Below are 27,787 nucleotides of genomic sequence, written 5' to 3' on the forward strand. Positions count from 1 at the left end.
ATTCGCGCGTGTGTGTGTTTGTGTGTGTGTGTGTGTAGTTTACAACCAGCCTTTTTTTTTATCTTGCAAGATCGTTTGTAAACATCGTATTTCTGGATTTATTGGATATAGATTTCACAAAAAATAAATAAAATAAAATAAAAAAAAAGAACTTCCATTCAAATAGATTAACTGGGTTTAGACCAAATATGCTATCGTTTGTTGCATCAGTACTTTTGACAGAGGCTAGTTGGCTTATACTGCCTACATCTCAATGGTAAAGTGACATTGAGATATACCAAAAAAAAAACAACAACTAATTCTTTAATACGCTTAAAATAATTGAACTATTCATACATTTATTCAGCTGACTTTAGCATGTTATATATTATGATATTAGCAGTTGAAAAGTAATGGAAATAACAAGGCCTAGCCTCTGTAAACACGCCACAGAGTGACTTTTTGAAAAGTAGATCGAGATTCGGAACAACCCCATTACAACCAAAAATGTTTAAGATACAATTCCATTTTATTAACATGAACAAGAAGAGAAAAAACTAACAGAAGACTGCCAACACACTAATAACACGTGAACACACTAAACATTTGAACAAAGGAGACTACAAGAACCCCCCTCCCCCCAATTGCGGTAATACCATCAATTATTTTATCAAAATGCAGGGGAGGGGGAAGTTATACCGACTCACGTGTGCAGTGTGATTAGGGCTAGCCACTATTACGAAAAACCTGATTGAAACAAACCAAACCACTGGTAGGCCTATACAGCTTGGGATCAACATTAAGAGGTTTGATATAGTGTAGCGCTGTGTGCTACAAACTACCTAATGGTCGCATACGCCGTCTCCTTATTTTTCCACAGGGTGACCCACAAAACCTTTCCCACGTTTGGGTATAGCTGCAAGGCAGCAAAGGTTTGAGTTCTGTTTTCCGTCTGCTAGGTGGGTAGCAAACCAAGGTTAATGAAAACAGTTCCGCAGATTCAATATTTGTGCCACACGTGAAAATCAAGAAATACATAAGAAACTGCTCTTTGCGAAACCTTTTACAATGATATTTCAAGAAAATTAACTAATTAATATTTAATGTTGGAAGGACTACTTCATAGAACAACAAATTCCTATATGAAGCATTATATTCATAGCAACGGAGGATAAGCCTTAAAAAAACAACAACATTTCCAGTGTGTTTAGTGATTCCAGCAATACATATAAATTGTTTTTTTTAATTGGTTTAAATTTCAATATAAATGTTTGTTTTATATTTTTCGGATGTTTCTTGAGAGTTGAAGATAATTACTTCCTAGTCCAAACCTACCGCAGGAAGACGGGAGATGGGAGTGGGCAGGGTTTGAACCCTGGACCATTGATAAATCTTGAACGACAGTCCAGCGCGCAAACCGCACGACCAGGCAGCCAGCAATAGTTCTATATGACTTCAAATGTAGGTTTAAAATTTTCACTCTTCAACTAACAACATTTAGAAATTATTTTTAAAAAATGTTTATGGATTTGCAAAAAATTTGCAAGTTAAGCAATGGGTCTACCGAAAACCAGAAAAAATGGCAAGGGGTCTACGAGACAAAACAGTTTGGGAACCACTGCTTTACATCTTCTGCTTTAATCACATAAACTCACTCTCAAATGATGAATTGAATGGGAGATAGGTGTGAAATATAATCATGTGTGTGACCAGATGTATACAAATCATTTAGAGAACAGAAAAATTGCATTCTACGTGGATTCCTAGGACGCCCCTGCTGAGTCCACCCAACTCTAATGGGTGCCTAACATTAGTTGGGGAAAGTAAAGGCGGTTGACCGTTGTATTGGTCATATAAAACCCTCGTTGAAACAGTCGGCCATTGAAATAGATGATCTTTAACATCATCTACCCCTCCCTATCAATAGCAAGGTCTGAAATGGGTAGGCTACCTATGAGTTGTTTTGCAATTTAAGATTGAATGACACGTTTCATTAACTAAGTTGCAAAACTTTTTTTTTTAAGTTTTATTTTCATTGTCCTCCTTTTTAAGGCTTTGTCCTTCTTTCTGTGCTCCTTGGACTTGCATGTATATAGTGACCCTAATCTAGCCGGACATCTTATAAAAAAGGACCAAAGTCTTACGTAACAATCTCTTATTTACTTCTACTATAATGAATTGGGTTGCTAAAAGAATACTTCTTATTTTATCTTATGAATTACAGACGTTTCTCAAAAATATAATTACGTCCTTATCAAATACATGTGTTAATCTAGTTACGCATGTTAATTAGGGACAACCGCTAAACTCTTCCCACCGTCACCATATTGTAGTAACTTTAGTGGCGGACTGAAAGGGTTAATGTGTGTGCGGCCTACTGACATACATTACTCATGCCAATCACACAGGTCTAGGGCTGTTGAATAAGGGGACAGTACTGCTAGTGCACGCAAGTATGACCTGTGCTGAGGTCATGTGACAGATAGCCTTTACGGGGGAGAGACTCAGTGTGTAAAGAAAGGACAGTTGAGTCCAAGACAGCAAGAGAAAGACTGTGCAGTACCTTGAGAGTCTCGAAGATGTAGCTGTGAGAGCTAGAGAGACTTGTAGGGATTAGTTAGGCAGTTCTGTTGTGAAGAAAAGCATTTCAGTTAGTGTAGCCAATTGTGTTTATTGGCTGTTGTTGATGTAATTTGTCATTAAACTGCCACTTTGTTTATTGAAGCTTTTGTAGTCAAGTTGTTTTAGATGTGTTGTGTTGTTGGCAGTGTTTGCAAAAGGCCTGATAGAGAAGATCGTAACAATATAAACACACACACATACACAATCCATATTAAGGCTAATTAAGGCCACCAAGTGAAAAAAAAAATAAGAGAAAAGTTTCGCTAAATACTCAGAACGTGCGAAGTGTTCCTTTAAGGAAAAAGTTTGGGAAACACTGCACTAGAGACACAATAGCGCTGACTTTTATCTAGGTTTTCTTTCAGTGGACAGTGACTTGAAATTCCCATCGCTTAAAAATTAATATATGAACAAGAAAATAAAAAAAAAATACTTAAAAAAAAAAACTACAAACTTTTTGTTGTTTGTTTACGATTGGTGAATGAGGTCCATTGGGGAAGGGGAGGTGGAGTATTTGAAAATCCCCACGGAACCCCCTCCCCCCATAGGGAGGGCACCCAAATTAGTGTGTTTTTTTATATAAAAAAAATAAATATTACGCAAAATGCGGAGGCCTCAAAAGAGGTCAAGCCCTGGGCCCCCCAACGATGAAAAATTCCTAGCTACGCCCCTGGTGGCCGCCTGTTTGAGCGATATGCACTTCAATGCTCGTCGTCAATGACGTCATCCCCCGACGTCACGCATGAGGTTTGGCCTGGAATGAATGATCTTCATTTCGAAAGAAGTGTCCGAAACTTTAAAAAAAAACCCACATCACTTACACAATAGACCTGTTTTTTACAAAGCGTATACCAAATCTTGTCTGTCTGGTAAAAAGTTTGAACACGTCATTTCTCCCATTCCCGTTCTTGGATCAAGTTGAAACTTTAGCACAATTATTCTTTGGCGAAGAAAATACATGAATCAATAACAAATTTGTACTGGGGAGGGGGGCGTGGTGGCATATTGGTTAAGCGCTCGGCTTTGTGAAGACTGGGATTTTGAATTTCGGTCCTCCCAAATCTAATGGTGACCTGACTTAATTTGGGAAAGTAAAGGCGGTTGGTCGTTGTGCTGGCCACATGACACCCTGCTCGTTAAAAGTTTGCCATAGAAACAGATGACCTTAACATCATCTGCCCCATAGATCGCAAGGTCTGAAAGGGAAACTTTCCTTTTACAATATTGAAATTTATAGTTGCGAATGTGGAGTTCTTCCCCATACCCTAGAAAAGCTTTTTAAAAGTATTTTCATATTTAGCCTTTTTTATGTTCCTATTCTTGTCCAGATAGTGTAAAGCTTTTGATAGTGTCGACAGAGAATCTATCTGGACTGTAATGAGACATTATGGGATCCCCAATAAAATAATAACCATAATCAAGAACCTTTATGATGGTTTCACCTGCCAAGTAACCCACTGTGGCAAGCTGTCAGAGGAATTTCCAGTCACAACAGGAGTCAAACAGGGATGTCTTCTTTCACCACTCCTGTTACTTCTAGTACTGGATTGGGTCACAAAAGAAGCCTACTTTAACGCAGGGAAAGGAATCCAATGGACTCTCACACAAAAGCTGGAAGATCTGGAATTCGCTGATGACATAGCCCTATTATCACACAGACTACAGGATATGCAAGAAAAGGTCACAGCTTTAAGCGAAGTAGGAAAAAGAGTAGGCCTCAAAATAAACCACCAAAAAACTAAAGTACTTAAAGTAAACAATAAACAAAGTGGAGACATAGTATTGGATTCTCAGACAATAGACCAAGTAGAAAATTTTATATACCTTGGGAGTGTAGTCAGTATATCAGGTGGAACAGATGAAGACATTAAACGCCGTATAAATCTAGCACGTCAGACATTTACACAGCTAAAACCAACCTGGAAATCCCCTTACATCTCAAACAAGACTAAACTAAGAATCTTTAACTCTAATGTCAAGGCTGTCCTACTGTATGGTTCTGAAACATGGAGAACAACTGAAGCTACAACAAAAAAAAAAATACAGACCTTCATCAACAGATGCCTGAGAAATATCCTAAAAATACACTGGTATGACAAAGTAGAAAACACCAAACTGTGGGAGATGAGTGGACAGAAAAATATAGAAATGCAGATCTTAGAGAGGAAGTGGAGATGGATTGGTCACACCCTTAGAAAAGATACCAGCAACAGAGGAACAAGACGCAGAGGAAGACCAAAAAGAACATGGCGACGCAGTGTACTTGAAGAAGCAGAGAAGACCGGGAAGAGCTGGGACACCATCAAAAAGCTAGCAAGAGACCGTGGAGAGTGGCGTGTTTTTGTCGAGGCCCTATGTTCCACGAGGAACTCAAAGGAGTGATGATGATGATGATGATTCTTGTCCAGATAGTGTATCCAGTACTTCTGAAAGACCTTTTTGTTCCAGGTAATTTGCATTGCTGACGAGGAGCAAGATCACTCAAAAAAATCTATGTGCGTATTCTGAAAACCAATTTGTTCATTACAAACTTAAATTCCTGTATCTAAGTTTATCTATTTATCTATCACAATGACTTTTTCAATGAAAAATCCTTTTTAAACGAATCATCTGAACATGTTAAAATGTGGGTAAGTTAATAGCGTACACAAATTCTACGTTCAAACTATGTCAGCATAGTCTAGGGCCTGGCCTAGACTATTGATCAATGTTTGTTTTATTAGTATTCCTTCTTATTTAGATCGATCTCAAATTACATAATTCGAGATCATTTAAAATTTAGAGCATTTAAGGCGAAGACCAGAAAGTGAGAACTTAAAATTATAAATACAAATTACAAAAAAGATAACTTCCGCAAGAAGTTTATCTTATTGACGTCTGAAACACAAACATGGCAAGCTATAGAGTCAATATTTAACCATTTGACAACTAGAGTGGCCGGGATACGCCGCTACTGGTAGTCAACTAGCCGGAGGAAATTCCAGCTACCCGTCGCCTCAGCGTGGCCCTCCGGTGGAAACGTCTAGTGATGGAAACTAGATAGTCTAAGTACGTGTAGCGAACCAGACCCGGCCGGGCTTCCCTGGGTGAGCTTTTTTTTTTTTTTCTCTCACTCGGGGTTGGGATGGAAAAAAACGCCCGGAACCCAGTACGAAAAGTCCGTCACGCCGTTCCACAAGGGGGCCGTCATCAGTGTCCCGTTAGCTGGAGTGGCGGTCCTTGCACGAAACAGTGGCGGTTACAGTATAGGAATATGAGACAAGCTCCCCAAGTTAGCACTGTTCTCGGCCACTTGTAGCGAGTGGGGCCCAGGAACGGGGACGGTGCGCTGTGTACACGTCACGGTCCGGTCTGGCCCAGTCAATCGATATGGCCCTCAGACCAGTGGCGTAGCTAAAGTGGGGGTAGGAGGGGGGAGCATTTCAAAATCCCCCCGGGTCCCCACTTGAGGGGGGCCCCCAAATGAGTGTTTTTTACATTGAAAGTTTAATATTAAGCAACTGCAGGGGCCCCCAAAGAGGCCAAGCTCGCGGGCCCCCAATCGATGAAAAATTCCTAGCTACGCCCCTGCCTCAGACAGGACAGAGGTGAAGAGCCCTACGTCCAGGCCTGGTAGATAAAAGCCTTTCTAACCACCAATGGGATAATGGCGCCTACGGCGCCGACGCCCTTCTGGACTTCACTGTAGGTAGACAACCAGAGCGTGACCGCTATGTCGAAGGCGCCGATTAGAGTCGCCGATTTTGGGTTGTTTCGTTTACGCACGCACTGCTAGTTTTTAAATAACTATTTAGACGTCTATACCTTTACTAACTCTGACCTAGAAGAGCGATAGTGAAGCTATTTTTAGGTGCTTATGAATATCGCAAAAATCTGCATTCTGCAGCATGTTGGAATGGTTTTTTGAAAATTACGTTTTTCTTTACTAGCCTTCAAAATGAAACATATTTAGGCTTATGTGTAGGCTTTAATAGAATAAGATTCTAATGGGAATATTAATGTTTCAGCTGTAGAATATGGATATAAATAATGATTGGGGTAAGTAATTCTAGTAGTAGTTAGACTTTAAGACTAGTCTGACTCTGACTAGACTACTAGACTCCTATAGAACTATAGAGTATAGAGGTCTATAATAAGTACATCTATATTACTATATAATAAATAAATAATAGACTATAGAGATATAGATTTAGATGAAGATTCAAGATCTAGACTATAATAGTTCTAGAGACGAGTAAACTAGAATCTAGATCTATCTAGATTTCTAGTAGATAGTAGAGACAGTAGAGTCTAGATCTAGAAAAAATCTAGAACTAGTTACTAGAGTTAACTAGACTAATATAGAGTTTCTAGTAGCTATTTGGGTAGCAATTTGTATAAATTTGTTGAATTTGTCTCATTAACATTTGACAAATTTGAGACCAATTTTTTTTAGTAGTGAAAATGAATAAAAAAATTGATGCTAGATGAGTAGATCCAGTATTGAATATATGTTAGAATAGATCTAGTGAAATGGGAGATTGGAAGGCAACTAGATCTAGATCTAATCTAAAATAATCTAAATTATATGATGTGATATTTTAATGTTTTTGAGCTCTGCAGGCCTATTTATGACTTTAAACATGATGAATGAATCGGTGAATATGATATCATAATATCATTCAATGATGCTGAACGTGAACCCTACGTCTATTTTTTTCTATTATAAAAAGAATGTTTTTGACATTTTTGCTATGTTTTATTAGATCTAATTATTTTTTTCCTGTGAATTTAGTCATAAAATTGATTTTTTTTAAATATCTGATACAGAGTTATATATCCCTTCTCTTAGCCTGTCTTAGGGATAGATAGTTTCTGACAACTGTTTAGTGGTGAAAAGGTTAATATAAACTAGATCTATAATTAGTATAATATAATAACGTATAGATCTCTAGAGATAGATTAGATTGAATAGATTATAGATCTAGATCTATAGAAATCTATACTAAACTGACTAAATGGTATAATACTATTTATAATGTGTATAACATAGATCTACTGACTAGATGACTATATTGTCTAGATCTATAACTAGTTAGTAGTGTAACTATAATTTAATACTATAATAATTTAATAAAGTATGGACTCTATAAGTAGTATAAAAGTACTATATAACTTATATTATTATAATTATATAATATAAAAATATAGTATAAATAATATTAATGGACCTCATTCGCCAATCGTAAATAAACACATTTAGCCATGGCATAATATTGATAAAACAATAAAAAATATGTATCAGGTGACAGCCACTATAGATGGCATGTACTTTGTATAGAAGATATAGATAATCACATGGTTAAATGTTGTTTGTTTACGATTGGTGAATGAGGTCCATTAACTATATTATAATTTTATTTAGTATGAAAAAAATATAGTATAAAATAGTAGTATTTTAATTAAGTATAGTCTAGTGACTAGTCTATAGTGACTATAGTGACGGTATTGTCAGACAAATAGTATAGACAGATACTCAGATAGTGTGAGATAGTCATACTATTTTAGTATTATAATTAAGTATAGTCTAGTAACTAATCTATAGTCTATATAGACAGATAGTGTGAGATAGTCATAGTATAATGATTATGATAATAATGACTATTGTGATTTTCTAGATCTATAGTAATATATTTTATATAATAATAATATAATAGATCTATTATAATCTAGATCTAGAGTAGTTTATGCTATTCGGACACCTATAGGCCAAAATTTCAAAGTTTGACTTTGACAGCGCATTATTTGACAATGGTTTGACTTAGAAAAGAAATAAGTATCAAAATCTTCTTTAGTTTAAGTTTAAGGAGAATAAGGATGACTACTTATATTTGTACCCCTAACCTATATTTGTTATTATATTTAAGGGCAAAGAGGCCATGTGTTTTTATTTAATGCAGACAAATTTGACTCACATTATTTTATTCCGGAGACCATATAATTTATTTCAGTCAGTCTCTATATTTAGGCATTAATATTAACTAAATTTTTGTTTTTTGTTTATTAATTTAATACATTTCTAATACAGATGATCTTTTGTAGAATAGTACAGGTTAGGATAGCCATTCTTGCCTAAAAAGCTGAATCCTCTATATTCTCTCTCTATAAATCTATCTAGTAGGTCTAGATCTAGGCATTTAACTACATTCAATGTATCAAGCTCACTACAAACATTTGCCCATTTATTCTCTATAAAAAAATAACAACAAACAAACAAATATAATATAAGATCATTAACATTGATGTCCAAAACTGGCTGTCTGAAATAAATTTGGGTAAGAAAATTGTAATTTAATTCAAACACCCAATTATTTTTGTTGTATAAAATAAAACAACTTGGCTTATGAATCAAATAAAACAGCTCCAAAAACAGAATAAGTATTGCCGGGCTCATTAGCATAGACTTAGCCAACCAAAAAAATATTCTCTTAATCCTAAGAAGAGGTAAAGTCATCTGGGTAACATAAGAAAAAACAAAAACCTGATGTAGACATTTGAAATTCTTTTTTCTTACATAAAAAGACAGCTAATATTACTTCAACCTAACACAGATGTTCCGTGTTACATCAAAAGAGGCCATTTTATGTACTTTTTCACACATTTTCTACAATTTTAAAATTCCACTATTAGATTTTCAATCTCAAAATATCACAATTTATAAATTAACCATTTCTAATTGCAATGAAAAGAAAATAGTGACATTTTTATTCAAATTTTTTTAGTTATAGACTTTATAGTGAACCAATACCTATTTGTCACCAGTACTTGAGAAACACTCATATATAAAATAAGATATAGGTTGGGGAAAGCATAAGTGGTGGTTGCTTTTTTCTGTTTTCATGACACCCTTGTTAACCACAGGTCAAAGAAACAAATGACCTTAACATCATCTGTCCTCATAAATCACAAGATCTGAAAAGGGGTACTTTACTATAAACATTCTAATTAAAATTAAACATTTTAAGTCATTTCTTCTAACTGGTTCATTGAAATACAATGTTACAAATCATTTCTTGCCATTCTAGATTCAGGAAATCTTATCCACATACACTGAGGTAAAGACTACAATCTGTGTCTATCTAACAACAAGAAGCATGTAATTGTCTGTGCTACAACCTTAGCCCCTGACAGTCTGATAGAGTTCCTGAATGAGTTTTATGGTAATTCTACTTTAGAGGTAAGGCCATTGCTTAAACATACAACCAGTGTATAATAAATAGAACTTTAACAGAGTTGTAATAATAATAATTTATTTATAAAGCGCTGTTAACAAACAAAATGTAGGCTCAAGGCGCTGTAATAACATTACAAACACAAACACGACAATTACAATAAAAAGCTAATCTAAAAAAATTTTAAACAAGTAGGTCTTAATGTTCTTCTTAAAAGTGGTATAGCATGTTGTCTGTCTGAGATCAATGGGGAGTGAGTTCCAAACCTTTGGTCCGTGCACTGAAAAATCCCGCAGACCGTAGCTTTTGAGGGAGAAACGTTGCACCACTAAAAGCGTTGAGTCCATTGAGCGCAGGGCTCTCTGGGGGACATATGGAGTAATCAGTTCTCTAAGGTACAGGGGCATCTCATTGTTATATATACACTGATGACAAAGTGTACTTTAAGCCTCTCATAAAATAACAAAACTGCTACAGATGGGATGAGGTGGCCTCAGCTTGGGAGTCATTGTACAGAAGATTGTCCATATTTCAAAAGAAATTGGACTGAAAACTTGATTAGTTGTAAAGAAAAAATTTAACCCAAGAAACTTAAAAATGTTTCATTCAGCTATCAGAATGCTTAGCCTTATATATCTTTTTTTTTTCAAGAATAGAGATGCAATTCTGCTATGTCCCTGTGAGTTGGAAACCAGAAAGCAAGTCATCTACTAGTGGTGTAATAGAGTCATATACATCAAGGGATGAGCACTAAAAGATGTGGACCTGATGTGGTGTCATGAAGCTTTTGCTTTCTTCTTTTGGCTGTTCGTTTAACACAAGACAAAGCACAGACTGTAAGATTTTGTTTTCCATTTTATGTTAGATTTTTGTTTTAAATTTCTTTTTAAGATTGACTTCATGTTTCTTCACTCAACCTCATGTACGTAAGACTGTCTGAACATTTGATTCCATGAGTGGTACTCAGACATTGGTCTTTAAATAAAGCTTGCAATAATCTCCTGGTTAACTGACCACACAAATTGCAGTCTCACTTCGAAACTGAATGATGCAAACATATTACATATATAAAGGCTGTTTCTGGGGTTACTGGTTATTGCCCTGCTTGTTACAGTCCCTTATTTTGTTTATATAATTCACTAATTTCTCTCATAAAATGTGGACCCCAGTGCTGTTACATATGTTATATGTTTCCAAGGTTGTTGTTTTTTGGTACTCCTTGGTAAGGTTTTGTTTTACTTGTCCATTCTTGGGCATCTATGTGTTTGGTATTCTTGTATTTATTTGATAAGATTAATGTTTTAACATAGTTCCTTTAGAAATACGTAGGTGGTATGAAGTAATAATAACCTAAATAAATTATGTACATATCAATAACAGGGGATTATGTAGTTTCTTTGTTCATCTTAACAATAAGTCTCAACATCAATTAATATCATATTGAGGGGGTGAATATTCACTCATTATAAATTTCAGCATACACATTCATTATGTATTATTACCTATATAATTTATTTCTAGTATTGATATTTCTCTTAATGTTTTCTTGTCAAGTCTTTGGACATTTGTTTCTACATGAGTGTGACAAGGGAACAGCACTCTAACTTATCAAGAAAACTTTTGGCAAATTCAGTTTTGAAAACCAATCCAGTCGTCAATGGTATGATTTAATTTAAATTATTTGTCTAGCATCATAGACAGGGGGGAAGGGGGTAACTGAGAGAAGTTTTCCATGATACCTTTAGGCGCTAAACAAACTCGGCTCAGCTAGAGTGTGAATTTGAACTCAAGCTCTCTTGATGTAGGTAGCTCATTGGTTTATCCCACTCAGCCACACATCCCACACTCTAATTAGTTAGAAAAAAGGTTTTGTTGATTGATTATTAGACTCACATTCTGACCCTTGGTTTAAACTTGATCTCTTTATTTATTTTGAATATCTCAAGAGGAAGAAAAAAAAAGTGATATGTAAGAAATGAGTACCAACTGTTTGATCAACATAGTTCAGTGTAATTCTGTTGTACATCCTGTTAGAAAACTGTTGATAGTTCAGTGTTCCACTGTTCCATGTTTACTTTATTTGTTTTGTTGGATGTTTGCTTTATACAGACATGCCTACCATCCTGCATTATGCGGAACCGTCTCGCAAAATCATCAAAAAAAAGCTCACATGTTCCGCCGTCCCGCATTCACGCGTTTTTGTTCTACCGGATAGTAAAAGCTACACCTGTATTTCTATTAATATTGTTAGGCCCCTCCACGCTGTCTTTTCCAGATACGCCAAACGAAGGTAACACTTAAATATCGAAACAACACAGGCGAAAGGCAAACAATATAATGATATCAACGCTGATAAACGATGTCCAACAAGAAGTTTAAACTAAATCTCCATGTTAATAAAAATATACCAATATCCAAAAAGTGGACATGATTCAATAATGTCAGTTCTGAAATACATTAACGTTTTTGTTTCAAATAAAAGAATTGGTTTTTAAAACTATGACTATGCATCAAATATTTTTTAGTACAAAGACAAGGCGTGTTAATCAAAAAAGAAATACAATTTTACATTAAAAATTCGCATTACATACATAGCAGCGATGTCTGGCACTTTTTAAAAGCTTGTCTTGACCTATGAGTGGTCAAGTAAACATGTAATATTTCTTTACTACGTCATATCTGTCTAGATATGCAGGTATATCTCCAGAGGTAGAGATGAGCAACCCCCACCTCCTTTTGTTTCTTTAGTCCATAACATTGAGTTCACAGAGTTCACAGCTGACCACATTAAGCCAGATGTCAACGTGTTGACACTGTCTAGAGGTCACATCTTATGAGGAAACTGAGTTTGTTTACTTGGAGAAGAATTTTTATTGGGGGGGGGACTACAAGCCAAATCTTTATAATAATATAAGGTTAATCTGGTATGAGTTTGGTTATTATGAGATAGGTTGTCAATCAAGGGTCTGGACCACAAGCCACACCTTTTATACTATTGGCCGAGTAATAAGTTTTTTTACTTTGAGTTAAGTCTCAATTAGGAGGCTGGACTACAAGGCAAACAGACACTGACCAGGGGTATCTTTAAAGGGAGGGCTCAAGAGACTCAACACCCCCAACTTCTTATTTGTTTAATCCATGACAATGTATTGATAGACATTTACCATTCTTAAGCCAGAATGGATTAATGCAGATTGTTGAGAAACATTGACACTGTTTAGAGGTCACTAGATGATGACACTAAGTTTGTTTACTTGGAGAGAAATGTCATTTGCGCTGAATACACATTCATTGCACAATAAAATAAAACAAATATGTGCATGTGTGCATGTATGTATCTTTTTTTCCTTGTATTAAAACCTTTAGAAAGAAAGCTAATTTTGATGTTTAATTCTATTGACTTAATATATAAAGGAAAACCTTACAGTAAAATTTAACATCGCAGAAAATAAATTGATCTAAAGCACAACAATTAGATCTAGCAAACAAAGAAAAAAATATGCTGGAATGTTAAGAAACACTTGACCTTGATATGCTTGACTGACCATGCCAATGTATTATCTTTTTTTTTGCCTGCACACTAAACACTATTGCGTATGCCCAAGGAAAAAGTCTATTTATGTTTTTTTTTTTGGTAGGGAGGGTGTGGGTGAGTTTTTTCTTCTTCTATAGTTGGTTTTCCTAATTCTCTTAGATCTTTATAACAGTAGATCTAAACATAGATATCAATAGTAGGCCTACAGACTACAATTAAATCTATGCTTCGCAACATTTAAGTAGGTATAATGGATGTTCCTGCTGTTAATAAAATATCGTTTGCCGCAAATGTATTAATAAATATATGACCTACTACGCTTAAGATTCCAACTATTAACTAACAGCTATCAGTATTAAGCCCTTAAAGCCAGAACCAGAATCAGTCTTTGGACTAAAAATTACAAATCTGATGACCAGTTGTTGGTCAGAAATTCTTGAACACATACATCCAACCACCATTCAAGCCAGATGAGAGATTTACATTAGTAACTAGTTCAATATATACTAACATATTTTACATTGACTCTCCAACACACAGCCTTTATGGTTGGTGGCCTCATACATACACACAGACACGCTCATGCTACACAGATTAATTTCTGTTTATAAATACTGTTAATCTTTAATAAATCAATCAGTAACAGAGTTTAAAACAATAAGGTATATAAAAGGAAAAAAAATAATACCAACAAATATAAGTATATTATTTAACAGTTTTGTAAAATGTTCAGCAATACAAGCTATTTACAAGACTCTTAGGTATCCGGCTCCAGCCCCTGTGCGCCCCTACAGAGTATATTCTATCTCAAAATTTACCAAACTCCTCTTTTGTTCTCATCATGACTTGTATATTTCTAGAAGAAAGATCCACAATAGTATTGTATTCTTAACACAGCTACTTGAGTTTTTGTTTGGAACTTCACTTCCATTTACTTCCTTCACTCTATGTCAAAGTAGTGTGACTACCAAAACTTTTGTACAGTTACTTATAACCAGGTGTCCAGTAGGAGGGCATAAGGGATACATGCTCTTGAATTAGCTACATCAATCTATTTTCAGTGTTTGTAGAGAATCATTAAAGCATTATGATTACAATAAAAATACTTTTTTTGTCCCTTGAAACATAAACTGAGTGCCTTTGCACCCCATAATATGAGAAACAGTATTAGTTCTAGCTAGATTTCCCCTTCTAACATAATTTGTAATGCAAACTTCATTACTATCTTTAATACTATCAAGCTTTACATAACTCTAAAACTGTTTCTATGTTTGTTTAGGTTATCCACAGTACCAGGAGCCATTCAATCTTGCCCAGCAGACAGGCTCCCATGAAGTACTTAGTGATGGTCAAACAAAGTTTATTAGACAAATGGTTCTAGAGAATCCAGTAGCTTGGTGGGATTCTGATCTGCATAACAAATCAATTAGTGTTGTTGGTTCTTATACTTGGTAAGTGATTACTATAAAAGCCAAACATAATAGAAATAGCAGGTTAGCAAGCTTTACAGAAAGACTTGTTACAGATGTTGATATACAGGGTGACCCAAAAGTAAGTTTACAGTTATTAAACTACCTTTCATATGGTTGAAGCTACTTGCTTAGTAATACCAATAAAAACATTCCTCAGAGTATAAATTATCAGTTTTAATGGTAAACATGATAGCTATGATAGCTACATTGTGATAAAATAGTTGATACTTGTTTATGTTGGTGTAACATTGTGAGAATGTGTTTTAATGTGTTATTGTCTTAGTATCTTTCATCAGTTCATGTGTCATTCTAGCTTAATAAAGCCTTGTTTTAGGTTTCTCTACAGTGTTACTTTAATTCTTATTACAATGTATTTAGTTAGAACAAGGCATGAAATGATGAAAGATACAATAGGTCAAATACTAGTATCTGTTGTAAATAATAGCAAGTAGTGTAGCAAGTAAATATCAACACTTGTAGCTGTAGTATGATTGATAAACAAATAGTAGTTTATGTAGTATAGTATATAAAAAAAAACACTAGGCTGTAGTCTGGGATGGTAAACCTGTAAACCTACTCTTGGGCCACCTTGTATATAGAAACTGAAAAATTTTTTTTGCAATACTTTGGAAACCCAAACTTTTGTTCTAGTATGTAAGACTTTATAAAAATATAATACATTGCTCATTATTTAAATATGATTGTATAATGCAATCTGGCTTGGTTATTACTGTTGCAAGCCTATTCCATAAACTGACTCAAAGCATTGAATATAAAATTTTAATGATAAAGTTTACTAATTATTACACATTTAAGCATTCTTTTTTAAAATATCTCTAATATAAAAAGTTAAGCTCACTAAAACAACTTAAATCTCCTCACTAAGTCATTGCAATGTGCTAAATTAGCCTTTCTGATTTCATGATTATCCATGTAAGCTGTCCATTTCACACACTAGAAAATGCATTTTGTAATATATTTAGTTACTAAACCTTATTTTTTATATTAATACAATAGACATTCTTCTATTTTATAGGTCTGATATTACAGACATCTGGTAATGTCTATATGTCAATAAATACATTGAGAATGTTATGTCAATGATTAGATTAAGAATGGTAATGACTTAGTGTCAATGATTAGATTAAGAATGGTAATGACTTAGTGTCAATGATAACATTGCAAATGGAAATGTGTTAGTGTCAATGATTAGATTGAGAATGGTAATGTTTTAGTGTCAATGATTACATTCAGAATGGTAATGTCAATGATTACTTTGAGAATGGTAATGTCTTAGTGTTAATGATTAGATTAAGAATGGTAGTTTCTTATTGTCAATTATGTCATTGACACTGGTAATGTTTTAGTATCAATGATTACATTGAGAATGGTAATGTCTAAGTGTCAATAATTACGTTGAGAATGTTATGTCAATGATTAGATTAAGAATGTTAATGACTTAGTGTAAATGATTACATTGAAAATGGTAATGTCTTATTGTCTATGATTACATTGAGAATGGTAATGTCTTAGTGTCAAAGATTAGATTAAGAATAATATGTCAATGATTAGATTAAGAATGGTAATGACTTAGTGTCAATGATTAGATTGAGAATGGTAATGTCTAAAAGACAATGCTTACATTAAGAATAATATGTCAATGATTAGATTAAGAATGGTAATGACTTAGTGTCAATGATTACATTGAGAATGGTAATGTCTTTTTGTCAGTGATTACATTGAGAATGGTAATGTCTTAGTGTCAATGATTAGATTAAGAATGGTAATGTTTTAGTGTCAATGATTACATTGAGAATGGTAATGTTTTAGTGTCAATGATTACATTGAGAATGGTAATGTCTAAGTGTCAATAAATACATTGAGAATGTTATGTCAATGATTAGATTAAGAATGGTAATGACTTAGTGTCAATGATTAGATTAAGAATGGTAATGACTTAGTGTCAATGATAACATTGAAAATGGAAATGTGTTAGTGTCAATGATTAGATTGAGAATGGTAATGTTTTAGTGTCAATGATTACATTCAGAATGGTAATGTCTTTTTGTCAATGATTACATTGAGAATGCTATGTCAATGATTACTTTGAGAATGGTAATGTGTTATTGTCAATGATTACATTGAGAATGGTATTGTGTTAGTGTAAATGATTAGACTGAGAATGGTAATGTGTTAGTGTCAATGATTGGATTAAGAATGGTAAAGTTTTAGTGTCAATGATGACTTTGAAAATGGTAATGTGTTAGTGTCTATGATTACATTTTGAATGGTAATGTCTTAGTGTCAATGATTAGATTGAGCATGGTAATGACTTATGTCAATGAAAACATTGAAAATGGTAATGAGTTAGTGTCAATGATAAGATTGAGAATGGTAATGTCTTAGTGTCAATGATTAGATTGAGAATGGTAATGACTTAGTGTCAATGATTATATTGAGAATGGTAATGTGTTAGTGTCAATGATTAGATTGAGAATTATAATGTGTTAGTGTCAATGATAAGATTATGAATGGTAATGTGTTTGTGTAAATAATAAGATTGAGAATGGTATTATGTTAGTGTAAATGATTAGACTGAGAATGGTAATGTGTTAGTGTCAATGATTAGATTGAGAATGGTAAAGTTTTAGTGTCAATGATGACTTTGAAAATGGTAATGTGTTAGTGTCAATGATTACATTTTGAATGGTAATGTCTTAGTGTCAATGATTAGATTGAGAATGGTAATGTCTTAGTGTCAATGATTAGATTGAGCATGGTAATGACTTATGATGTCAATGAAAACATTGAAAATTGTAATGAGTTAGTGTCAATGATTAGATTGAGAATGGTAAGGTCTTAGTGTCAATGATTAGATTGAGAATAGTAATGTCTTAGTGTCAATGATGAGATTGAGAATGGTAATGTCTTAGTGTCAATGATTACATTGAGAATGGTAATGACTTAGTAATATTGATTTGATTGAGAATGGTAATGACTTAATTTCAATGAAAACATAAAAAATGGTTATGTGTTAGTGTTAATGATTAGATTGAGAATGGAAATATCTTAGTGTCAATGATGACTTTGAAAATAGTAATGTGTTAGTGTCAATTATTACATTGTGAATTCTATGTCAACGATTACTTTGAGATTTTTAATGTCTTAGTGTCAATGATTAGATTGAGAATGGTAAGGTCTTAGTGTCAATGATTAGATTAAGAATGGTAATGACCTAGTGTCAATGATTAGATTGAGAATGGTAATGTGTTAGTGTCAATAATTAGATTGAGAATGGTAATGTCTTAGTGCCAATGATGACAGTGAGAATGGTAATGTCTTAGTGTCAATGATTAGATTGAGAATGGTAATGTCTTAGTGTCAATGATGACTTTGAGAATAGTAATGTGTTAGTGTCAATGATTACATTGAGAATGCTATGTCAATGATTACTTTGAGAATGGTAATGTCTTAGTGTCAATGATTAGATTGAGAATGGTAATGTCTTAGTGTCAATGATTAGATTAAGAATGGTAATGACCAAGTGTCAATAAATACATTGAGAATGTTATGTCAATGATTAGATTAAGAATGGTAATGACTTAGTGTCAATGATTAGATTAAGAATGGTAATGACTTAGTGTCAATGATAACATTTAAAATGGAAATGTGTTAGTGTCAATGATTAGATTGAGAATGGTAATGTCTTTTTGTCAATGATTACATTGAGAATGCTATGTCAATGATTACTTTGAGAATGGTAATGTGTTATTGTCAATGATTACATTGAGAATGGTATTGTGTTAGTGTAAATGATTAGACTGAGAATGGTAATGTGTTAGTGTCAATGATTGGATTAAGAATGGTAAAGTTTTAGTGTCAATGATGACTTTGAAAATGGTAATGTGTTAGTGTCTATGATTACATTTTGAATGGTAATGACCTAGTGTCAATGATTAGATTGAGAATGGTAATGTGTTAGTGTCAATAATTAGATTGAGAATGGTAATGTCTTAGTGCCAATGATGACAGTGAGAATGGTAATGTCTTAGTGTCAATGATTAGATTGAGAATGGTAATGTCTTAGTGTCAATGATGACTTTGAGAATAGTAATGTGTTAGTGTCAATGATTACATTGAGAATGCTATGTCAATGATTACTTTGAGAATGGTAATGTCTTAGTGTCAATGATTAGATTGAGAATGGTAATGTCTTAGTGTCAATGATTAGATTAAGAATGGTAATGACCAAGTGTCAATAAATACATTGAGAATGTTATGTCAATGATTAGATTAAGAATGGTAATGACTTAGTGTCAATGATTAGATTAAGAATGGTAATGACTTAGTGTCAATGATAACATTGAAAATGGAAATGTGTTAGTGTCAATGATTAGATTGAGAATGGTAATGTCTTTTTGTCAATGATTACATTGAGAATGCTATGTCAATGATTACTTTGAGAATGGTAATGTGTTATTGTCAATGATTACATTGAGAATGGTATTGTGTTAGTGTAAATGATTAGACTGAGAATGGTAATGTGTTAGTGTCAATGATTGGATTAAGAATGGTAAAGTTTTAGTGTCAATGATGACTTTGAAAATGGTAATGTGTTAGTGTCTATGATTACATTTTGAATGGTAATGTCTTAGTGTCAATGATTAGATTGAGAATGGTAATGTCTTAGTGTCAATGATTAGATTGAGCATGGTAATGACTTATGTCAATGAAAACATTGAAAATGGTAATGAGTTAGTGTCAATGATTAGATTGAGAATGGTAATGTCTTAGTGTCAATGATTAGATTGAGAATGGTAATGACTTAGTGTCAATGATTATATTGAGAATGGTAATGTGTTAGTGTCAATGATTAGATTGAGAATTATAATGTGTTAGTGTCAATGATAAGATTATGAATGGTAATGTGTTTGTGTAAATAATAAGATTGAGAATGGTATTATGTTAGTGTAAATGATTAGACTGAGAATGGTAATGTGTTAGTGTCAATGATTAGATTGAGAATGGTAAAGTTTTAGTGTCAATGATAACTTTGAAAATGGTAATGTGTTAGTGTCAATGATTACATTTTGAATGGTAATGTCTTAGTGTCAATGATTAGATTGAGAATGGTAATGTCTTAGTGTCAATGATTAGATTGAGCATGGTAATGACTTATGATGTCAATGAAAACATTGAAAATTGTAATGAGTTAGTGTCAATGATTAGATTGAGAATGGTAAGGTCTTAGTGTCAATGATTAGATTGAGAATAGTAATGTCTTAGTGTCAATGATGAGATTGAGAATGGTAATGTCTTAGTGTCAATGATTACATTGAGAATGGTAATGACTTAGTAATATTGATTTGATTGAGAATGGTAATGACTTAATTTCAATGAAAACATAAAAAATGGTTATGTGTTAGTGTTAATGATTAGATTGAGAATGGAAATATCTTAGTGTCAATGATGACTTTGAAAATAGTAATGTGTTAGTGTCAATGATTACATTGAGAATTCTATGTCAACGATTACTTTGAGATTTTTAATGTCTTAGTGTCAATGATTAGATTGAGAATGGTAAGGTCTTAGTGTCAATGATTAGATTAAGAATGGTAATGACCTAGTGTCAATGATTAGATTGAGAATGGTAATGTGTTAGTGTCAATAATTAGATTGAGAATGGTAATGTCTTAGTGCCAATGATGACAGTGAGAATGGTAATGTCTTAGTGTCAATGATTAGATTGAGAATGGTAATGTCTTAGTGTCAATGATGACTTTGAGAATAGTAATGTGTTAGTGTCAATGATTACATTGATAATGCTATGTCAATGATTACTTTGAGAATGGTAATGTCTTAGTGTCAATGATTAGATTGAGAATGGTAATGTCTTAGTGTCAATGATTAGATTAAGAATTGTAATGACCAAGTGTCAATGATGACTTTGAGAATAGTAATGTGTTAGTGTCAATGATTACATTGAGAATGCTATGTCAATGATTACTTTGAGAATGGTAATGATCTAGTGTCAATGATTAGATTCAGAATGGTAATGTCTTAGTGTCAAAGATTACATTATGAATGGTAATGTCTTATTGTCAATGATTACATTGAGAATGCTATGTCAATGATTACTTTGAGGATGGTAATGTGTTAGTGTCAATGATTAGATTGAGAATGGTAATGTCTTAGTGTCAATGATTAGATTGAGAATGGTAATGTCTTAGTGTCAATGATTAGATTGAGCATGGTAATGACTTATGATGTCAATGAAAACATTGAAAATTGTAATGAGTTAGTGTCAATGATTACATTATGAATGGTAATGTCTTATTGTCAATGATTACATGAGAATGCTATGTCAATGATTACTTTGAGGATGGTAATGTGTTAGTGTCAATAATTAGATTGAGAATGGTAATGTCTTAGTGCCAATGATGACAGTGAGAATGGTAATGTCTTAGTGTCAATGATTAGATTGAGAATGGTAATGTCTTAGTGTCAATGATGACTTTGAGAATAGTAATGTGTTAGTGTCAATGATTACATTGAGAATGCTATGTCAATGATTACTTTGAGAATGGTAATGTCTTAGTGTCAATGATTAGATTGAGAATGGTAATGTCTTAGTGTCAATGATTAGATTAAGAATTGTAATGACCAAGTGTCAATGATGACTTTGAGAATAGTAATGTGTTAGTGTCAATGATTACATTGAGAATGCTATGTCAATGATTACTTTGAGAATGGTAATGATCTAGTGTCAATGATTAGATTCAGAATGGTAATGTCTTAGTGTCAATGATTACATTATGAATGGTAATGTCTTATTGTCAATGATTACATTGAGAATGCTATGTCAATGATTACTTTGAGAATGGTAATGTGTTAGTGTCAATGATTAGATTGAGAATGGTAATGTCTTAGTGTCAATGATTAGATTAAGAATGGTAATGACCAAGTGTCAATGATTAGATTCAGAATGGTAATGTCTTAGTGTCAATGATTAGATTGAGAATGGTAATGTCTTAGTGCCAATTATGACAGTGAGAATGGTAATGTCTTAGTGTCAATGATTAGATTGAGAATGGTAATGTCTTAGTGTCAATGATGACTTTGAGAATAGTAATGTGTTAGTGTCAATGATTACATTGAGAATGCTATGTCAATGATTACTTTGAGAATGGTAATGATCTAGTGTCAATGATTAGATTCAGAATGGTAATGTCTTAGTGTCAATGATTACATTATGAATGGTAATGTCTTATTGTCAATGATTACATTGAGAATGCTATGTCAATGATTACTTTAAGAATGGTAATGTGTTAATGATTAGATTAAGAATGGTAATGACCAAGTGTCAATGATTAGATTCAGAATGGTATTGTCTTAGTGTCAATGATTAGATTGAGAATGGTAATGTCTTAGTGTCAATGATGACTTTGAGAATAGTAATGTGTTAGTGTCAATGATTACATTGAGAATGCTATGTCAATGATTACTTTGAGAATGGTAATGACTTAGTGTCAATGATTAGATTGAGAATGGTAATGTCTTAGTGTCAATGATTAGATTAAGAATGGTAATGATCTAGTGTCAATGATTAGATTCAGAATGGTAATGTCTTAGTGTCAATGATTACATTATGAATGGTAATGTCTTATTGTCAATAATTACATTGAGAATGCTATGTCAATGATTACTTTAAGAATGGTAATGTGTTAGTGTCAATAATTAGATTGAGAATGGTAATGTCTTAGTGTCAATGATTAGATTGAGAATTATAATGTGTTAGTGTCAATGAAAAGATTATGAATGGTAATGTGTTTGTGTCAATAATAAGATTGAGAATGGTATTGTGTTAGTGTAAATGATTAGACTGAGAATGGTAATGTGTTAGTGTCAATGATTAGATTAAGAATGGTAAAGTTTTAGTGTCAATGATGACTTTGAAAATGGTAATATGTTAGTGTCAATGATTAGATTTAGAATGGTAATGTGTCAGTGTCAATGATTAGATTGAGAATAGTAACGTGTTTGTGTCAATGATGAGATTGAGAATGGTATTGTGTCAGTGTCAATGATTAGATTGAGAATAGTAATGTGTTTGTGTCAATTATGAGATTGAGAATAGTATTGTGTCAGTGTCAATGATTAAATTGAGAATAGTAATGTCTTAGTGCCAATGATAACAGTGAGAATTTTATGTCATAGTGCCAATAATGACAGTAAGAATGGTAATGTCTTAGTGTCATTGATTAGATTGAGAATGGTAATGTCTTGGTGTCAATGATTACATTGAGAATGGTAATGTATTAGTGTAAATGATTATATTGAGAATGGTAATGTCTTAGTGTCAATGATAGTGAGAATGGTAATGTCTTATAGTCAATGATTACATTGAGAATGGTAATGTCATAGTGCCAATAATGACAGTAAGAATGGTAATGTCTTAGTGTCAATGATTAGATTGAGAATGGTAATGTCTAAGTGACAATGATTACATTAAGAATAATATGTCAATGATTACATTAAGAATAATATGTCAATGATTAGATTAAGAATGGTAATGACTTAGTGTCAATGAAATCAGAATCAGACACAACAGCAGTGGCAGTCAGACAGCTCATCAGGAATCAGTACTAAGAGAGATGTTGATGGTAAGGCAGGCTTAAATTTGTTTAAAACCTGTCGAATGTTTTTAGGATCAGTGATTGAGAGAGATGTAGATTTTAAGGCAGGCTTAAACTTGTCAAATATTTTTAGGATCAATGATTCTTCTGATCTTTTTTATTCATTTGTGATATTTGTCTTATGTTGAACAGGACGCTCCAAAGATGTCAAACCTGAACTCAGTTCAAGAGAAGAGAAGAGAGCTACAGAAAGTGAAAGAGAGAAGAGAGCAGTAGAGAAAAAAGAGAATCTACACTGGTAAACTGACATCAAGTGACTTTTATTTCACAGACTACTGCTTCTACCTGCTCTAGGTACTGCATCATTCTTCCATTCTATCTATGTTTGTTGGTATTATATACTTGTTTTTAACATTTTTTAAATTAATTTTGTCACATTCAAAATATTTCATACAGTTTAGATCTGAGTTTTTTTTCTTAATATTTGCTTTTAATTGGAGTTATAGGGTTATAGGTCTGTCACTTCTTGAACCTGTCACTTCTTGAACCTGTCAGTTCTAGTTGGCGCTAAAGGAAAGCAAACTTCCTCACATTTTCTATTTACATAATTCTTCTTTTTCTTTCATGTGGTTTGATCAGGTTGAAGAATGGAGCTCTAGTTTCTCCATTGTGTTATATCTAAATTGTGGTTCCCTTGTGCTAGTTTTCTTTGTTTATGACTTTATTTTAAACTTTACCACAATTGTCAAATGACAATTTAAATTGTACAAACATCCCAACCCAATTGATCTGTACAATAAATGCATCGTTCTTTTTTTCTTTGTTAGTAAAATACATTTTTTCACGTTTTTTTACTAAACCCAGGTTAAACTTGTAATATTTATTTCAATTTTGTTAGAGTAAAGAAAGAAGCTCGAGATAGTCCTGACCAATACCACAGCCAGGCACAGATCAGACTGAGGACTCAGTTAGGCCCAAAACGCCCAAGGAGGAGAAATTTAAGAAGTGTGACCGCAAAGACAGGGAAGCAACCAAGCTGGCCAAAGAGAAAGCCAAAGAAGAGAAGCGTGAGAGGAAAGAATGTGAAGCCTTCGCCAAGGAGGAAGAGAGACATTCATCCAGGGTGAAAGACTACGAAGGGAGCAGTGCAAGCCACAACTTGAGCTCATCCTCCCAAAGACATAGTGCTGAGCCATCACCCAAACATTTGGAGGAAAAAGGTACAAAGTCAACTGTAATATCAATAGTTCAGGATCAGTTAGGAAAGTTTATAAATTCATCTACCTTTTTTTTTAACTTTCTCTTCCTGTGAACTTCTTACTGACCAATTTATTTTTGGGCTAGGCCTCCATCATTTCTTTAGTGGGATGGAATCTTGTGACCAACCTGGACATTAAGTAGCCAGTTAGTTCTCATGGTTAGATCTCCTGGACATTAAGTAAAAAAAAACAATTTAAAAAAAATTTTTAAAAATAATAAAAAAAGAAAAATTTAAAAAAAAAATTTAAAAATAAAAAATAAAAAAAAAAATTTAATTTAAAATAATTTAAAAAAATAAAAAAAAAATAAAAAAAAAATAAAAAAAAAAAAATTAAAAAATAATTAAAAAAAAAATAAATAATAAAACAGAAAAAAAAAATAAAAAAAAATAAAAAAAAAAATAAAAAAAAAAAAAAATTAAAAAAAAAAAAAATTAAAAAAAAAAAAAAATAAAAAAAAATAAAAAAAAAATAATTTAAAAATAAAAAAAAAATACATTTAAATTTAAAATAATTTATAAAAATAAAATAAAAAAAAAATTAAAAAATTAAAAAAAAAAATAAAATAAAAAAAAATTAAAAAAAAAAAAAATTAAAAAAAGTTTAAAAAAAAAAAATAAAAAAAAAATTAAAAAAATAACAAAAAAATAACACAAAAAAAAATTTTTTAAAAATTAAAAAAAAAAAATAAAAAAATAAAAAAAATAACAAAAAAAAAATAACAAAAAAAAAAAATAAAAAAAAAAAATAAAAAAAAAAATTTAAAAAAAATAAAAAAAAAAAAAATAAAAATCCTGGTGCTGTTCCCTGGAGCAGAGTTTTGCAAGCACTGAGGACCTGATATTGCCATAAAGTTTTAATTTGTGTTATTTTACAGAGGTAAACATTTATTGACAGAAAACTGATTTTTTTGGTTTTGTTATATTCACTAAGAACCATTCTTCACATGTGAAATAATTGACATAAATAAGCATGGTCTAAAAGTTTTTGTTTTCAAATTATTTTATACACATAGATCTAAACCATTTTTTAAATACTAAAATGTAACTAAATTAATTGTATATTCAATGCTATTAGTAGTACCACAACAATGTACATAGATTACTTACAGTCCACTAATAACATACACTTTTGATTTAGAAATCAAGTAATAGAAAAACAAAGTTTTTTTTTTCTTCTTCAAATTAAGTAAGCATCAATCTATTGTAAAGCCATGTTAAACATGTGTGTTTTTAATTTACAATAGTTGTATAGTATCTTACTTATCTGAAGCTGGTAATACAATTCAGGTGTTAGTTTTTGTGTAACAGTAATAAGGCATGACCATGTCTGACTTGCAGTGTTCTATTGCTTTATATGGGTGCACATTTCTTTAATTTTTTTTTTCATTTGCTTTGAATTAGAGAATTTATTTAATAATTCTCTATACCTCTCTATGTCTTAAGTTTTGACTTGTTTGATTTTTTCCTTTTCTCCAGGAACAGTTTAATGAAACAGATGGATCTCCAAAACTGAAGATGAAAGAAAAGAGAGACAAATCATATCCTTGATCTAGGGACTGAGACTTGATTATGTAGTCAGCTGGGGCTTAATTATTTAGTCTTTATGGTAAATACTTTCTGGTCTTAAAGTTTCTAGTCATCTTTCCATTGCTAGATACATGAGTGAGGTGTGTATATTAAACATTTCAATTGGGAATTAAACATTTCAATTGGGAAAGGTAGAAAAAAAATCCAGTCACTTTAAAAAAAACATAAAAATCAGTTGGTCCTTCTCATGTTTGAATTCAATAGTTTGTAATAATGGCAGTTTAACTTTAAAATAGTCATTATGTTCATCCATCCCGGTGGGACTACAGCCCTTGGAGGGCCCTGACCTACTATAGCACATCTTTTCATTCTGATCTATCCTGCTGTTCTAGATCTGCCTCTACATCGTCAAGCCACTGTACTGTGGCCTACCTTTGAGGTGCCTGCTTTTTGTTTGTTTTGTGAACAATCTTTGCTGCTCCTCTGTTCTCTGACATTCTTTCAAGGTGACCTGCCCAGCGTAATCTGTTCCTTTTTATTTCCGTCATTATGGAGGGGGGTCTTGGTATATTAGTGATCATATTACTAATTAGAGCCTAGAAATAGATAATGTTGCCTCTTAGTACTTAAGTTAGTAATCTGATTGAAAGTGTATAATTTCCTTAACTTCTTCTCACATGTTCCAAAAAACAGAAAAAATAAAACCAGTTTGATCTGGATGTTTCCAGACTGCAGTCTCTTGTTGACTATTGTTAGTTGGATGGCAATGTGCAGCTTTTTAAACCTTTTGTTTTCCCTTTTGAAACATTGATTTATATATTTCTCAAACATTTTTAGATAGTAACATATGTTGATCTGTAGATCTAGTGTGGGTGAATGTGTGATATCATGTACATTAGACTCTGGCCATTCAGTTGGTTCTGTAAAATTACAAAGTGACACTTTTTTTTTCTTGATATTGTTGACTTATGAATTAGAACTCAGGCTTTTGTTGAAACAGATCTGCCTTCTGGTCAAATTATATTGAGTCATTTCTCCAGGTTCAAAACAGTTCAACTTATGGACCAAGGTGTTGAGTTGATCGTTTCACTTGTTCAATTGAAATCCTATCCAGTCCTAGTTCAAAGTCTTAGTGTTAGTGGCAAGCATTGCTTCCAGTCCTGTGGGATCTACTGGAAGTGAACTCTAAAATATGACCATTGTTGCTGTACACACAGATTTCATGTATTTATGTTTGCTTCAAATTAAGGGTCTAAGTGACCTTGGTTGACTATGTTGATCATTGAATAAATGGACTGACATGTCCGCAGATTATAGTTTTGCTTGTTAATATATTTTCTTGTGTTGAATAGATTAAGTTTTAAGTTAAGAAATACTGACATTGTTCCATAACTTCTCAGCCAGCACATTACAATGTACTGCACTGATCTAAATACTTTAAACTACATCTCAGTTTGAATGAAAATCAATAATTATAAACTAGTACTGAAATGACACATTTGAAACCAAAAGAAAATTTAAGACAAATCGTAGCGGGCGAATAA

At 32.7% G+C, this 27,787-nt stretch overlaps 1 long non-coding RNA gene across 2 annotated transcripts; it reads left to right on the plus strand.

The window, feature by feature from the left end:
- The first annotated feature begins 6,430 nt into the window (after positions 1-6,430).
- LOC129924262 (uncharacterized) lies at positions 6,431-27,559 on the plus strand. Of its 2 annotated transcripts, none has more exons than XR_008776279.1 (8): positions 6,431-6,639; positions 9,666-9,817; positions 10,464-10,648; positions 11,367-11,472; positions 14,627-14,798; positions 23,660-23,809; positions 24,354-24,675; positions 26,193-27,559. It is a non-coding gene; the product is annotated as an uncharacterized LOC129924262 (long non-coding RNA). The 2 variants fall into 2 exon arrangements; XR_008776278.1 differs by having other exon boundaries at positions 6,432-6,639; positions 10,469-10,648.
- Positions 27,560-27,787: the final 228 nt, after the last annotated feature.

The sequence above is a fragment of the Biomphalaria glabrata genome, chromosome 1 (genome assembly GCF_947242115.1).
Source record: "Biomphalaria glabrata chromosome 1, xgBioGlab47.1, whole genome shotgun sequence".
Lineage (NCBI taxonomy): Eukaryota > Metazoa > Mollusca > Gastropoda > Planorbidae > Biomphalaria > Biomphalaria glabrata.